This window comes from Varanus komodoensis, unplaced genomic scaffold (assembly GCF_004798865.1).
Source record: "Varanus komodoensis strain SLA01 unplaced genomic scaffold, ASM479886v1 scaffold45, whole genome shotgun sequence".
In the NCBI taxonomy this organism is placed as follows: domain Eukaryota; kingdom Metazoa; phylum Chordata; class Lepidosauria; order Squamata; family Varanidae; genus Varanus; species Varanus komodoensis.
Window position 1 is genome coordinate 3,190,261 of NW_025336011.1, and position 11,248 is coordinate 3,201,508.

Here is an 11,248-nt window from a genome sequence, read left to right on the forward strand (position 1 = left end):
GGGGGAACATTGCAAACTATCGGCTTTGCTTTCTCTGCATCAGTATATGCAGGGCATGGAGAAATGCTTTGAGGTTGCTGAATCCTCAAAGGGCAATATAATTATATTGTCTGTTGTTTTACTGCTTATTGTTAAATCCCCTCAGCCAGAGCTGGGGGTTGGATCCAGACTTGGTCATACTTTAATATATCCGTTAGGGCTTAAGTGAACTGTGGCTGAGAAGTTCCATTGATTTCAGTGGGTTTACTCTAACTACATTTGGATCCAACCCTCTAGCAAAGCTATATGGAGAAGCTGACTTGATCAGATTCAGGCTGCTGCTTGCTTCAACTTCCCTTGTTTTTAAGAGCAAATGGCGCAGGTGCTTCACCTTGTGAACTGTACCATGCTGCAGCTTTTCTGGTTTTGCATTGAGGAGCTTAGCCTGAAGAAGAGATCTGTTGCACTCCAAGCTTGCTTCCAGTCTTTCTGAAAAGACCGCCTGGCCCAGTTTTGATGCAGCAATAGTAATGCAAGCCGAACCTGACACTCTCCCTTTTAATTGCAGCCATTCACCGTATCGTGTGTTAATGGCAGGAACGGAAGCAGAGACGCACTGCCCCAGCACCTTGGGGCTCAGTTCCTGTTCCGTGCCACGAAGTCACCAATCCCACACTCTCAACCCATGTATCAATCAGCACCCTGTCAAAGTGCCTGTTGAGCCGTACTTCATGTCGACCTCGAGGTGTGATGACCATTATATACATATGATATGAATATAACCAATTCATGTTTGCTTATCTACCTCTTAGCACCAATAGATTAAAAATAAATAGGTAGTGAAAATACGACGTGCTGTGTAGTGTAGGGAGAAAAATACTTCCCCCCTCCCCCCAAAGAAATATTGTTCCGCCTAAATAAAAAAATAGAAACTACAGACTCTCTCTGCATCTTAAAGCAGACTTGTGCATTGTAGAGGGCCATCCCATTGTGGGCTAGAGGCAAGGGGAAGGGGACCATGGACACGTGGCCTGCCAACGGCGGCCTCACTGGACGGGCCCACCTTCAGATCCCGCCACGGCATCGCGGATGCAGAGAGCCGCGGGGGCAGCCCATGGCGAAGGCTGTGCTGCCGTGCGTGCCGACGGGCATGACCGAGTCGAGCGTGGTTCACCTCTGCGGGATGCGTACGGCGTCCCCTCAGCTGAGCACGACCAGGGCTTTGTGTCCGCCTGGCACTGCAAGCCGCCTGTCTGTGGGCACCTGATCCTGAAGGCAGATGTGTGTGGGCTGGACCAGAAAGCCAGTCTCCCCAGCCTCAGTGCTTCCAGTTTGTTACCTCACCAGAGGTGTTAGGAGGATACAGGCAAGGAAAACTGGGAAGCGGTTTGCATGTGGAATGCACTATAGAAACCATTCATGGCTACAAGCCGTAGGCCCAAAGCTGTTGGGATAGCAGCTTGTGTTCTGCCGAGATTGTGTTACCATCTCCCCTCTACAAGTTGATTAATCATGATTTTTAAAGTGTTTGTTAGTTCATAAAAGCCCCCAAACCTCAACTGTTCTCTTCCCTTCTTATGACTATTTTTTAAAAATACACCATATTTGTTTCTTCTTTTTTCCTAGCAACCCCCATCAGAACTCATGATTCTGATTTTCTTTCCATATTCTTAGCATAAGTTGTGACAAGACTTTCAGATGTCTGTCTTATCAGCGATTGATTGAATTGTGCCTTAGACCCACAAGTGCAAAATCTTTTGCAATTATTTTCTCTCCCTCCTTTGAGGGTGCCAAGCATCTGCATTCCTTCAAAAATACAAAACAAACGAATAACCTTGATGGATCGCCATCAAATGGTTTCTTACTGTCCTCTCCAACATGGAGCATTCAGACATGTTGGGACTACATTTCCCCTATCCTCAATTAGCATGGCCATGTAGGCTGTGGATGATAGGAGCTGTAGTGCAACACATTTGGAGGGCAGCAGGGTGAGATCAAAATAATTTGAGTGGTGGTGGTTTGGGAAAGAACCGCCAAGGTCGTGGTTTGGCTTTCCCTGACGTTTGCTGGTATCCTTCCTCTGAACACAGAGGTTCAAATTGCGTTACTATGACTTTTTTGTTGTCGTGGTGGTGTTAGACCTATTCTCCATTATTTTTTTCCTTAGATTTCTTTAAAGTTTTCTCAGGCAGGGGGAAAAAACAGCAGAGCAGCAAGGAATGCACATCTTCCGGTTACTTTGTTGGCGATCTTGTATGAACCTATTTTGCTAGTGGGTGTAGGTCCAGATTATCTTCTATCACAGCAATCAATTGTTATGATCTTACTGGAAAAATCATGTTTATGCAAAAAAGCTTGTGTGAATTTGGAAAGGAAACTGTTTACCATACAATTCTGTAATGACTTTAAGAGGCATGTCAAACTGTTTTCTCCCTTTTGTTCTAAGCCATTGAAACCATTATGAGTTCAGACTCTGTCTCTGAAAGGCTGTACTCTTTAATAATTATTTTCCTCTCCTTGGTCAACTGTATTAAAAAAAACTTTTGTCCCTTTAAGTTTCCCTTTCTAATTTCTGTTCTTTGACCCCTTGTCTTTTGCATGAGGCAGGTTAGTTGGCTCAGATCCGAAGTTGTGATTACGGATGGATGCTGGCTCTATTTTTCTTCCAGCCTGATTATTGCCACAAACTGCTTTACGCCACTGTTTCATTTTTTAAAAAAATAAAAATAAAAGAAGAAAAAACTCATCTTTCAGTTTTTCCTCTGATTCAGTACTTAAATGTGTTGGTTCCAAGAGCTGCATTCCACGGACAGAAGAGTTCTGCTTTTAAAGGGGGACTTCACCCAATTTTGGAGGATCCTACTCCGAAACCACAGCCTGCCCTGCTTGCCAGAATGCCGTGACCCTCTGTGTAGGGTTGGCATGGGGCTGCCACAGGGAGCAAGGGGCAGCGAAATCCGCTTCTGCCATTCCAGTCGCACATACACTGGTACCTTGGCTCACAAACTTAATCCGTTTCACGACGCTGGTTGTGACCCAAGTCAAATTTCCCCATAAGATTCAATTTAAATAAGGTTAATCCGTTCTGGCCCCTCTGAATGTGGTTGTGAGCCAGTTTTTGGTCACGAGCCAAGTCAAATTTCCCCATAAGGTTCAATGTAAATAAGGTTAATCGGTTCTGTAACTATTTTTTTTAATCAGAAAATTTTGAAACAAAAGTGACAAAGAACGACAAAGTAACAAAGTACTGTACAGTACAGTGGAGAATACTAACCTAGGTGTGTGTGTGCGGGGGAGATTATTGTTTTGAGAGAGAGTCCCCCTCCATAAGGACATCAGGGAGATCTCTTTCAGGGGTTTCCTCTCTTTGTCTCTTAGCTGCAGGGTCAATTTTGGTGAAAAATCTGTCTATAGTCACGTGTTTTTTCCTGTGCTGCATAACCCTCCGGAAATGAGAGACCACGTTATTGTTTATCAGATTCAACACTTTGTTTGTTATATTATGTTGGGGTGGTGCTTCTCAATGAAATCCTGGCATGGGCGCGCTCCTGCAGGAAAGACGGGTGCAATCTCGGCCATCCCCCCCCCACCAGCACAATCACAGCCATCTCCCCCCACTTGGGGGTGGGGGAGATGGCTGCGGTCTTGGTCGCCACCCAAAGCGGAGTTCGTGACCCAAGTCAAAATTGTCATGAAATTTTTGTTCATGACCCAAGGCGTTTGTGAGCCAAGGTACCACTGTATACTTGTGTCCAAGTCAACATCTGGGCTCTGTTTCCAACTTATGGCTTATTTTTCCACAACCAGCTGGTGAAATTAGTCAAAATAATTGCAGGATGGGGAGGTGTGTGGGACTGTGGAGCAGGACCTTGTCTGTGGTCATGTACTAAGTTCATGGTGAAGGTAAGATTCCAATGAGGGGTTTCTGGACTGGTAGCTCAGCCCTGTTAGGCATTAAGCTACATCAACTTAGGTTTGTTCCCAACAGTTGCAAGGCTATTCACTTCAGTATAACATTGTGCCACAGCTTCAGGTTTCTGACAAAGCCATATCTAAATACGAATCTCTCACTACTCCTGCGATCACATGGGGTGGTAGACACATCATGTCCTAATCCAATGAGATTCACGTGGGTGTACATGCAAGGAACTAGCTGGAAGAGGATTCTTCTCCACAGTGATCAGCTTCATTCAAGGAAGGTAGCACAAGGTTGGCTGGGTAGTAGCATAGAAGGTAAGCAGAAATCCTCCTCTGATCCCTATCTCCTTGATTCTTTTTTTCCTGGTTGTGTTTCTATACTGCCTTTCTGCAGCCAGTAATGATTTCAGAACATAAAACCCAGAATCAAATAAAACATTTAAAACTGCTTTAAAAGTAGTAGCTATTTTAAATGCCCAATGAAAAGATGGTTTTGGATTCCCTTCTTGAGCACACCGAGTAGCAATGTTGCAATTCCAAAAGAATTGTGTTCCAGGGTTTGTGAGCAACCTTTTCTATGAACAGTCAGGTCTCTGCAAGCAGTGCTATGGGCTTCAAAAATGCCCTTTCAGCTTATCTTCATAATTAAGCAGGTTCATACTAATGTCTGGTTCTTGAGGAAGGCAGGTTATAAAGTTTAGAACCAGCACCTTCAACCAAGCTCAGGAAACAGTGCATCCTATATTAGGGTAACTTGGTCGTGATGCTGTGCTCCATTTGGCAGCCCAGCTCCCGAATTTTGTACCAGTTGAAATGCCCTTTGGGTAGCCCCACATAGAGTGGACTGCGAAAGTTTAACCATGATTTAGCCAAGGCATAGGCAACAGTTGCCAGCTCAGACCAACTGCAGAACAGTGTTCTGACATTGCACAAATACACTCTTGCCCTGCTGCCATCTTAAGATCCAGGAGCATCCCCAAAGTGTAAACACAATCCTTCAGGGAGGATAACAACTCATCTATAACAGACTGAGTCCCAGCCTGGCATCCTACAGGCTAATAAAACCTCTGATTGGGCTTAGACAACATGATAACCCACACTTGGGTTGCATATGGGTTGAATGTGGTCTATCATCTTTGAACCATGGGCTGCTGAAATCTGGGCGACAGTATTGTCTGAACCCAGCTAAAAACAACCCACACTTCACACCCAACAACAAACCATTATTTCTCTTCATGTTAGCGCAGCTGGATTTAGACAATGCAACAATCCACATTTCAGCAGCAACCTGTGGTTCCTCAGATGTGGGTTACCATGCTGGCTGAACCCAGTTTCTGCCTTGTCTGGACTTAATTTCACTTTGTCCAGCCTCAGCCAACCCAATTATTGAACCCAAGCAGTGTTCAAGGATGCCACCTGCTTCTCTAGAGTCAGGTAACACAGGGCGGCAGTGATGAAAATCATCAATATATTGATAGCATCTTATTCCAGAATGTTGGATGACTTCTCCCGGATGTCCCATGTACGTGATAACTATCATAGAAGACAGAGCAGAAGCTTGAGGGGTAGCAAGAAGACTCCCCACACCACCTTCTGGATACAACCTGACAAGAAGAACCGGAGCTACTGCAATACAGTCGTGCCAAGGCATGCATGAGAAGCCATGGCCATATACTGTGATTACATGCACAGGAGGGCTGTAGTTTGCTCACAGAGCACCCACTTGGCATACCTACTGAATTAGGTTCCATCTCTGGCCTCTTCAGGTAGGGTGTGGAAAAACTGGAAGGTAAGTGCCAGTCAGTGTTGACAAAATTGAATCATATGAAGCAGTTTCCAGTCTTCCAAGTCCAAATACAATCCAGCATTCAGGATTATGCATAGTGTCAGTCAGGAACCAGGAGCAAAGTCTTCCCCAACCATCAAGGCAGATAATCAAGATTATCACGGATGGTACAGTGATGAAGCTCTGCCAGACCCCTGAACAAGCTTACACTTGGATGGCAGGCTGCTTTGTATTACACCACATTGTGAAGGTTAAGATATTGTTGATAAGGTGAGTATATACATTAATGGTTGGAGTCCAGATGTTGCAGCCTTTGGGAAAAATGACCTTGACTGCTGCTTATAAGAAGCAGAGAACTGAGCCCAGCAATCCTCACTGAGTCCCCTGTTTTCCATTACCATCTCCTAGGACTGAGATTGTGTTTGTGGGAAGCAAAAGAAAAAGATCAAGGTCAATCACTCATGAAGGCCAACTGTTCCTCAAGGTACAGGGGAGACCCAAGGAAGGCAGGTGCAGCAAGGCAGGGAACATTGCAAGACTGCCCTTTTCCAGGAAATGAGACAGGAGCCCAGAAATGTGACTTCTGCTTGTGTGGGAGCAAAGCCAAGAGACGCGTGGAATTGCTTCATTGCCAAGCCAAGGGCACGAGTGACCAGCAGGAGACTGGGGACCGAGCCAAGCACAGACGCTAGGCAGAATAAAGCAGTGTCTGTGTCGCAAGTCAATGAGCAGATCTGGCTGATGGGACGCTCATGGGGGTGCAGGGGCAGTGGTGCTGCTCACTGCACAGAGAGAAGCTGCCCCGATGGTCCCTGCAGCATTATAGCTGCAGGGCTTTCTTTGCCTGGAACTGGAGTGCAGCACCTCTTTCAGTCGGAGGGCCAAATACCCTTCTGGAGTTTCTCTTAGGGGCCTCATCCAAAAGCAAAAGGGGAGGCCAAAGCCCCACCCTAGTGTCTCGTAAAGCTCCTACTGCAAGTAGCTAAGCCTCAGGAGAGGCATGTCAAGTTTTCTAAGAAGGGGGGAACTGCATCAATGACTGAAAACGGATATGGTTGGGGTTGGGGTCTAGAAGACCCCCAGTGGGCTGGAATGGAGTGACCAGGGGGCTGCCTGTGGTCCCAGCCCTGCAGTTCCACATCACCGCCTTAGAGGCTGGCCCATCGTAGCCAGGGGAAGATTGCCTGTCTTGAGCTGGGTTTAAATAAGCAGGGATAAAAACAAAAAGATTTTGGATTGGGCAGAAATGGACAGATGGACTGTCTTTGAAAGAGAAGATACATACTTCTATCCAACTTGGAACTCTTTTTTATTATTGGTTAGAGAAATGGGACTATGTGTAGCATTGAATAGGGTCATTGATTGTAAAAAAAAGAGTAGGATGTCAACCCAGTATGTCCGATGTCTTGGGAATAATTGTTGTTTTAGTTTTAGATTTGTAGAGAAAATAATAAAATTTGGGGAAAAAAAGCAGGGATAAAAATGAAGGAATTCAGCTTCAGTTCAGCATACAGCTTCCCGAGAGGTCAGCCTGCCACAGGCAACCTATGCGTACAAAGCCTTCTAACACCTTAAGAACAGATTTAAATTTTTACAGTCCTGCAAAGCAAGTCATTGTTAATATCCCTCATGTTTCTCCCCATCCTTAGATGTACAGAGCTAAAGGTGCCTGGTTCAACTGGGCCCAATCTGCTCAACCTACAGAGTTCTGCTCTGTTTGGGATGCAGAACTCAAGTATCCCTTGGGCTACCTAAAGTTACACCAGATGCATCCATGGGTGCTTTGAGATAGATCTCATAAAGGACCTTTTAACTTGGGCAATAGTATGTCCTTTCAGAGGTGAACCAGTGATAAACCAATGCACATGCATGTGTGTACACACACACACACACACACACACAGTGGTTTCTTTAAAAATGTGGATTTTCGTTGAACACCTATGAATCATATTTAATCAAACATGTAACAATCACACAATGGTTTCTCTGGAGCATTCAGTAGTCAACAAAAGGTACTTGTACACATTCTCAAAATGTTTTTAATTAGTTCACAGATTATTATTATACTTACATTATATTTACAATTGGTCCTTCATATTTGCAGAGACTGGGGGTACAGTTCCCCTCCAAAAAATGGAAAAACGGTGAATATCTCCAGCACGCCCCTGCAAACCTTAAATGTTAATACTGTTGACCATACATGTACTAGATTTCTTCTCCCTCTTTCCCTTCCCCTCTTTCTGTGTGTTCATGTTCATTGCTGCAGCTGCAGCACTAGTTTCAATAAATTTCTCTTTTTCCCCTTTGATAAGCCATATATACTGGTGTATATGACCTCCCCTCCCCCCTTTTTGGTTTGCTATTTTTGATTTCAAGGATCATCTTATATGTCAGTATATATGGTAATAACCTGTAGAACTAGTGGCCAGGAAGTATGTTTCGGAAAAATACCTGTATAGATCAACTCTATTCTAGTCTATGTGTGGCATCTGCAATTTTCTGCAGTAGGCCACAAAACCTTTAAAATCACATTTATCGATTGTAGGCAAACTCACAAATCAATATGAAAGTTAAACAAAAGCTGAGGTTCGATTGTATTTTCCATTTCTCTTCCTCTCGCAAGGAAGCCAAAACTGTTTGCAAGGTTCTATTTTATGCTCACAACAACAACCTGTGAGGTAGGTCACGCTGGGAGTCCATGACTGGCCCCAAGTTACTCAGTGAGTTTCCTGGCCAAGAGGGACGTAGACCCCAGATCTGGGATGGTGTAACTTGGTGTCCTGCAATAGCAGGGGATTGGACCTGATGTCCTTCTGGCCCCTTCCAATTCTACTCTTCTGTAATTCTATGATCCTGTGATCTGGACCGCAGTTCAACACTTGAACAGCTTGCAAGAGGCACATGAGAGCAAAACAATATGGTTGAATGGATGAAGACAACACACAAAGAAGAACCTTCAGAACAGGCAAACATTCGCATGTCTGAGGTGGGTTAAAGGAGCTTCTGGACAGGCACACATTCGGATATCTAAGGCGTACCTGGGCAGCAAGACTTGCAACATGCAGCTCAGGAATCCCACCTTAAGTCTAAAGTGCCAGGCTTCCAGCAGCCATATTTTGGCAGAGCTTTCGCTCATTTCGTCCCAGCACTGTCCTGTCACGACTGCTGCGGGCCCTGGGCCTGCTCTGTTCTCTTACAGTGAATGTACCCATTGTGGCCGCATAGCATGTGCGAAGCAGCTTGCCAGCAGTGCCCATCTCACCCTGGGTGAGAGAAAGAGGTATCTCCCTTCTCAGCTTCCAGAGCACAGCCCAATATCCGGAGTAAATGCACATTGGCACCAGGACACTGTACCCTGAAGCCAGGCACTCCTTGCTGTTTCACAGGAGGCTGCGAAGCATGTTAAATAAAAGCGTAAGCATAAGCAAACAGGTACATAAAAACAGCAATCTCGAGAAAGGACGTCATCTTTGACTTCTAGTGACCCTATGAATGAAAATTCTCCAAAATGTCCTGTGACAGCCCTGCTCCGCTCTTGCAAATTTGGAGACAACTATTTCTTCATTCCCATGTTAGTTCAACTCTAGAAGAAAAAACTAGGTGCACAAACCAGGCACCATGTTTTCTGCACAAGCTACTGGATTCTACTCCTCAGTTTTAGATATTATCATTGGTGAACATGCCAAGAGCCATTTTCATTCTCAAAGTGTCCTTATGTACTGAAAACAGCACTGCCCGTGTACAAGAGCAAGGCATCAGCATGGGGAAAACATGCTTTGTGGAGTACAAAATCCATTTGGGCTGGGTGGAAACTAATAGGTGAGTATTTGGAGTAGGTTTATCCCGGTGGCCCCTTCAGGACTAAGTATGCACACCAGGCACAAAATGCTGACAAGATGATTGGGTGGGATGAAACTGGGAGAGAGGGAGGGAGGGAGGGATGTTGCTAGGCATTTAAAAGATTTGGGGCCCAGACTTACAGGACAGAAAACCAAGTTAGTGTGTAAGTGTTATGTAAATTTTGAAAACATTACTAGAATTTGTGCACATTTCACAGGAGGCAAAATCAGTCCATTAATTTCTCATCCAAATAAACTAAAATACATCTTTCAATTAATTTGCAGTCATCCAAAACCAAAAGAGAAAAAGTTTTCTTATCTGCTTACTGGTGATGCTGGGGAAGTGTTGCAGTATGTGGGAAAGGGAAGTTAACCCTTCCCCTGGAGAATTGTGGCCTGCATGGCAATTATACTGAGAAGAACAATTAAGCTTAACACATGGACAAATGTGTGGTGTAGATCCTGCGACCCTGAGAAGCGGGTTTGGAGCCAGGGCTCCATGGATCCCAGATGAATAATACCCTTGGAACGGGCTAACCTGAGCAGGAGCATTCCACATGGCAACCTTTGGTTGGAGATCCCATGTGTCACCACACTATAAAGTGCGGACACAAAATGGTCTCCATCTCACAGTATAGAATTTAACATCTTTGTTGAACTGCATACTTAACAATACCAGAAAACAGAAATATCAGAGGCACTTCAGGCATCAATTTCATCGTTATGGTCCTGCTTTGAAAGGATCCATAACTGAGAAGTCCCAGAAAATGAGATTTAAAGTCGAAAGGCTGTTTGCTTGCCTATAACTGTTGTTTTTCACGTGATCCTCTGTGCATTTGCACAAATGGGCTTTGCACCTTCTCATAGCCTGTTGTCAGGAAGCTTCTATAGCTAAGCATGACCTTGGGTAGGAAGGCTGCATCCAGGTGGAGAAGGCCCTTTGGAAGCCACCTTCCAGGATAAGAGGTGCAAGTCCACTGTGGCCAGGGGTCCAAATAATCGTTTGATGAGAGCATGTAGCACCACTGATGGGCTCCATGTTGGGATGCAGAGCCCGGTGGGCTGAGGTTTTTTAGTCCAAGTATACACGGATCAATGAGGGGATGAGGCCTTTCTGGAAGTGGGTCTGCAGGAAATGCAGGATTTGTTTGATGGTGTCCCATCTTAAGTTGAAGCCTTCTTGTAGTGCAAAGGTTGCAAACTGTGCCGAGTAAGACCTTCTTCTGGGTAGTTTCATGGCTGCATCTAGCATGGCCGTCACTCTGAGCAGAAGTGGTGTTCCCCTCTGCTCTAGGAGGTGATCCTCCAGACCATGAGGCACAGGCTCCTGATGTTTGGGTGCAGAATTTGGCCCTGGTCCTGTGGGATGAGGTCCTGTCTGTGTGGCAGGTGAATGAAGTCCACCTGGGAGAGTTGGAGGAGCCAAGCACCACAGGTGTCTCAGCCACCACGGTGTGTCCTGTCCCTCCTGATCTTTGCAGTTGTCCAGGTGATTAGGGGGAAAGGAGGGAAGACATAGAACAGGAGGCACAGCTCCTAAAAGCCTCCGCTGCTGACAATGCGTGGATGGGGAAGAAGGTGGGAAAAGTGTAGAAAGAAGGTAGGAAATCACAGGCAACTTGGGAAGGGTTGAGCAGTGGTGGATGGGAAAGTGGGTAGAAATATATATACTTTCTGTAGATTCTTTTTTTTTAAAAAAGAAAAAATAGTGAAGTAACAGGTTGTG